The sequence below is a fragment of the Marmota monax genome, unplaced genomic scaffold, assembly GCF_021218885.2.
Source record: "Marmota monax isolate L192 unplaced genomic scaffold, Marmota_monax_Labrador192_F-V1.1 WCK01_AAM20220418_F8-fsc00101, whole genome shotgun sequence".
In the NCBI taxonomy this organism is placed as follows: Eukaryota; Metazoa; Chordata; class Mammalia; order Rodentia; family Sciuridae; genus Marmota; species Marmota monax.
This window is the reverse complement of record NW_026692786.1, coordinates 5,846,116-5,851,930: the sequence shown is the minus strand read 5'-3', so window position 1 is coordinate 5,851,930 and position 5,815 is coordinate 5,846,116.

The window sequence follows — 5,815 nt, the reverse complement described above, 5'->3', positions numbered from 1 at the left end:
TTGAATAAAAAACACCTTTGAAATAACCTTTCTACAGCCATGTATGAGTGTTCAGCCTCGGTGCCCACTGCAGCCTGGATGCCAAGGCTCCTGCTCCCTGACACCAGCTGTACACTTGACTGGATGTCTCCCAGCATGGAGGATAGCCCAGGGCACCTGGCTGAGTCCACAGTGAACAGAGAAAACCACTTGCGCAGCCTCCCCTACAGACAAAGGACTTCACAGTGGCAAGAGTAAAAGGAGCCCGATGCCTGGATCCTGATAGAGAGGTGGTCGTTGTATAAACAAGAACTATGCTCTCCCTCTTGCTTTAAATTAATTGCACAATGCATTTGTCTACTTGGAGATTATACATCAAGGTGCACTTACTATTACTGGCTTTGCAGCAGCTAGTTTGAAGAGAGAATTTTGAGAGAAGCTGGGGCCCTCTACCCTCTTTCTTCATGTATCTAGAGATTCCTTAGAGTCTTAGAAATCTATGGGTTTGGGGGTAAGTTACACATCTTAAAGAAACTGACATACCCTGAGAGTTTTCTGGGGTTTTTTTGTTGTTGTTGTTGTTATTGTTGTTTGGGGGTTTTTTATGGGGTTTTTGTTTGTTTTTGTTTTTGCATTACTGGGAATTGAAGCCAGGGGCACTCTACCACCAAGCTACATCCCCGGACCTTTTTATTTTTTTATTTTTTATTTTGAGACAGGATCTTGCTTAATTGTCAGGGTTCAAACTTGTGCTTCTCCTGCCCCAGCCTCCAGAGTTGGGTTAATGCACACTCAGCTATTATTCTTCATTCTATGACAGGATGCCATTAAATAGCCAGATCCCATGGATTTGTTTAAGATCTAGCCATATTTTTATACCTGAAGTTCAAACAAATGTGGTTGCCAGTGATACTGTTCACCAAATACCTCTATTCTCCACTGACCAGGCACATGATAAGACTGTACTTTCTGGCATCCTATGACAGTTGGAGTCATAGCTTTGGCCCATGAGTTGTAAACACAAAGGACATGCACCACTTCTAGTCTGAGATTATCTATCTATCTATCTATCTATCTATTTATTTATTTGGTACTGGGGATCAAACTGCCACTGAACTATACCCCCAGTCCTTTTCATTTTTTATTTTGAGGCAGGGTCTCACTAAATTGCTTAGGTCCTCCCTAAGTTTCTGAGGATAGCGTCAAACTTACAATCCTCCTGCCTCAGTCTACCAAATCACTGGGATTACAAGCATACACTACCATGACCAGCTAGTCCAAGACTTGATTGCCAGCACAAGGCCCTTCAAAGTACTCTTTTCCTCTATTATGAAGACCAGCAACATTCAAAATAGTGAGTGTTCAGCCAGCTCAGTTCCTGAGTGTCTCTGATGGGAGCCTTCCTGTTGGCAGCACATTGAGGAATCAACTTTTGCCAATTCAAGCCACTGAACTTGGGGGTTGTTTGTTATTGCTGCATAACCCAGTTGATCCTGACTCAATATTCAGTTTGAAAGGAAAGAGAAATGGTGCACTTAGATAACCCCACAAGTACAGAGACTCCCTAGTGTGGAGCTGATGTCTTGGGATGCCTGTGTGAAGAAAACCTCAGGACTGATGCTTCTGGAGGAAACATTAAGTTGTTTCACATTTCATTTATATTGATCAGCACCAATTGAGCTGTAAATTTAATCATTTTGTCTGGTGGATAGCGATTCTGTCCAGAAAGATCATCTCTTTTTATGGTTAACTCAATACTGCAGCAGGCTAATGTCATGTTAAATACTGGCCCTCTGTGCTTGAAAAGAAAAAGGCACTTCCCAGATGCCAGGTTGAATGCAGAGGATGTGTCAGAAACAGGAGGATGTTGTGCCAGATCACTCCAGGAGCCAAAAGCTGGAGAGTTGCTTCCCATCGCCAAAAGCCGTTCCCTCTGCTCAAGTGTAGTCAGTCAGGGTCCTGACCAGAATCTCCTGACCTGGCACGATGGCTTCAGAGAAGGGAGACTCTGGAGAAACTGCTCTCCTGGATCGCCCCTTGTTCCGCTCAAAGTAATGGGACAAACACTAAGGAATGAGTGCTCAAGTTGGCTTCCTGGGGACTGAGCACTTCCAGGAAAGAAGCTGTGGGTGGGGCTGGGCAAGTTCCTGAAAGTGGGAGCTTCATTCCCCACCTGGACCCCAATAATAGAAGCAAATGGAACTCAAATGGAGAGCGAGGCCATGGAGAAAGCCAAAGCAAATCTTCCTGGCCCTGGGCCCCTGTGGGGCACTTGTCAGCACCCCTGCTGGTTCAAGGCCCTCGACACAGGAAGACAAAGTGAAGTGAGCACCTACAAATTCACAATGCAGATAGTGGGCTCTCTGGGGTCCCTCATCCAGCACTGCAAAAATGAAGACAAAGAATTGGCAGGCTGCAATGGATTTTATGAGGTGCATACAAACCAGAAGAGGTGAAGGCTTGCCAAAAATGGAAAATGTGACATTGGACTCACTAACCAAAGTGCATTTTCCTTCAAATTTTGGTTTCAGCCTGGAACAGACATGAGATGGGTTCTTCTATTTGGAAAGAATACACGGTGGGTGATGAGGAGCTCTGGTCCCAGCCTGTGAGGACCACCTGATCTACTTGAAGAGTCTGTGGAGCTGTGGGTCGGCATCACAACAAACACCAAAATAAGGGCCAGGAGTTGGGAGGGGAACCACAGGCTGAACCACAAGGCAGAGGGCAACAGGAAAGGTGGAAGGCATGCTGGAGGGAGCAAGCCATGCCCCATATCCCATGGGGGTACCCCTGCATTCTGCAGTCCTAGTGAGGAGGCCCCCTGGTTTGTAGCACCCTTGTGGCCAATCCACTTGTGTCTTTCAGGCAGCCACCAACATTTAAAAGCATAGCCTTTGGGGGGAGGAGAGTAATTCTTAGTTTGATAGGAGGTGACATGACCACAGGCAGTAGCATTGTGAACTTCAGTTCTATCTCAACCCCACATTCCTAGTTACAGCTCAGACCCAGAAAAAAAGAAGCCAGGGCAACTCTATCTAACTGATCCAAGACTGCCCTTGACGGGAATACAACACTGAGCTACTTGCAAGATGCTGAGCTTGCAGCTAAGGGTCTTCTGAGGCTGATGGGTAGAAAGCTCTTGCTTATTTTTATATCACTTCTCTGTGGAACCCTCCCCACCTTAAGCAACCAGGGGCATCTCTTTACCAGTGTTTCAGAGGGTGCAAGCTCTGCTTTACCTGGATACATGTAGTAACAGGTTGGGTGTATCTTCTCCTCTGTGCATGCACTTTAACATGCTCAGCAGTCTGCTGCTTTACAATACAATGCTTTGCTTTGCTTCCAGTGAGATACACAGCTGCAGGAATGTCCCAGCATATGGGGAGACTTCGGCCAACCTGGACACCCATGCTTTGCACAGCTGCTGCCCCTCAGGGCTCCCTGCTGTCATCAGCCCAGAGGAACCAGCACAACCCAATAGGCATAAAAATAATACCCTTTACCTCATCCCAGGAGCCCTGGAAATGCAAGGAAAACCCATGACCTTTATGAAGGACCCACCCCATTTTGTGACTGCAGACACAACATGAGGTAAAGTCTAGATACACCACCAGAGGTGACCCTTTTTAAATGAAAAAGACCCAGGGAGCACCAAAAATATATTTCAAGTCATAGAAAACATGACTTCACCCCAAGTCTAATCTGCCACCAACTAGCAAAAACCCAAAGAAGTTCAGATTTGCTCCCTGTGCTTGATTGTTTCAAAAGAGAAAATGATAGGTAGAGTCTTAGTAGAAAATAGAGATGATATGTTAGATTTGAAATTAGAAAGAATTACTTAAATGAAGCCCCCAAAGTGTTAACTATAAAGATGAATAACTCTGACTGCATTACAACTAAGAGCATTTGGTTGACAAAAGCCACCATAAAGAAAGTGAAAAGAGATTCACAAAATATAACCAACAAAGAACTGGTATCAAGGATGCATAAAGAGCTGGGCTCAGTGGCACATGCCTCTAATCCCAGTAGCTTGGGAGGCTGAGGTATGAGGATCACAAGTTCAAAGCCAGCCTCAACAACTTAGCAAAGCCCTAAGCAACTCAGCAAGACCCTGTTTAAAAAAAAAAAAAAAAGGTGGGTTGGTGGGGGGAGCTGGGGATGTGGCACAGTGGTTAAGCACTCTTGGGTTCAATCCCTAGTACCAAAAAATAAATAAAAGGATGCACAAAGAATTAGTAAGAAAAGCACAAACAAAAGAAGGGGGAAATAGACAAAAGTAATGGACCACCATGTCATGGAAGAGAAAATATGACCAGTTAATTTATAAAAAGCCTCAAGAGATAATGAAATGCAAATCTAAACCACAATGATTATGCCTATTTAATTACCAAAAATCTAAATATCTGACAATGCCAAATGTTGGAGAGGATATGGATCCACAAGATTGCTTCCATGTATTGATTGTGGGAATGTTAATTGGTACAATCTCATCAGAAAACACTTTGGCACTAATTCTTAAAATTGGACATTCATAAACACTGTGGCCCAAAGAATCCACTCCTCAGTGGCAAAATCTCTTGCTTACACACACCAGAGAGCATGTAAAGAAGACCTCACAGCCGTTCCTTTGCATAGCCCAGAAACACACAAGTCCCCATGAACAGGAAAGTGAATAAATACATTGTAAAACATTCTCATGGTGGAATATTACACAAAAGCCAAAGTGAGTAAATATAAGCAACAAGTAATCAAATCGAGAGTTTATCAGTATAAAAAAGAAAATCTCAAAAGACTAAATAAAACTGGGCACAGTGGCACATGCCTATAATCCCAGAAGCTCAGGAGGCTGAAGCAGGAGGATCATGAGCTGAAAGCCAGCCTCAGCAAAATGAGGCACTAAGCAATTCAGTGAAACCCTATCTCCAAATAAAATATGAAATAGGGCTGGGGATGTGGCTCAGTGGCAGGGTGCCCCTGAGTTCCATCCCCAGTACCCCCCCCAAAAAAATTAATACCTTTGTACTAAAAAACCTACATAAAGCATAATACCTTTTTAATAAAAAATTAAAATTGAACCAAAACCAATAGATATATAGAGGATGGATAGAAGAAAGGATAAAGATGGACGGACAGAAGGATGGATAGATACATAGATGAGAAATGAATGAGATAAAATGCTATAAAAAGGGAAGCAAAGAAGTGAGTATAAAAATAGATCTAGGACCCTGGTTACATGGTGTGGGAAGGCACAGGGATGGGGTGAATGTGGAATGCAAGATGAATGACCATGATTATCAAGATCTTAGTTTTCAAACTAAGTGGTAGATAAGGGTACTTACTATATTATCCAAAATGAATACATGAATGGGCTGTGGATGTAGCTCCATAGTAGAGCCCTTGCTTAGCATGCCCAAGGCCCTGAGTTCAATTCCTAGTACAAAAAAAAAAAAAAATGTGTGAATGAATGATGTCGTTGCAGAACAACAATGACCAAATATCATCGACGAGAACAGTGATTAATGAATTCTGTGCAGGTGATCTAAAAACAAAGGAAGAAAAACAAGATAGACTCCTATCAGGGATTATTAAAATGAAAACAAAGTAACAACTTTCTCTGACCATCCCCTCCAAGACAAATTTACATCTAACTCCTTCTCCCATGTGGAAGGTTGCCAAGTGGCAGTTGACAAAGCATATCAGGCCCACATTCTGACTTTTCTTGAAAAAAAAATGGACTATGTGGCCATACAGGGCCCACATTCCTATTGTTGACAATCACTGGGGACTGAGCAATAACTGCTCCCTGAGACAGAATACCGAGCTCTCCATTGCC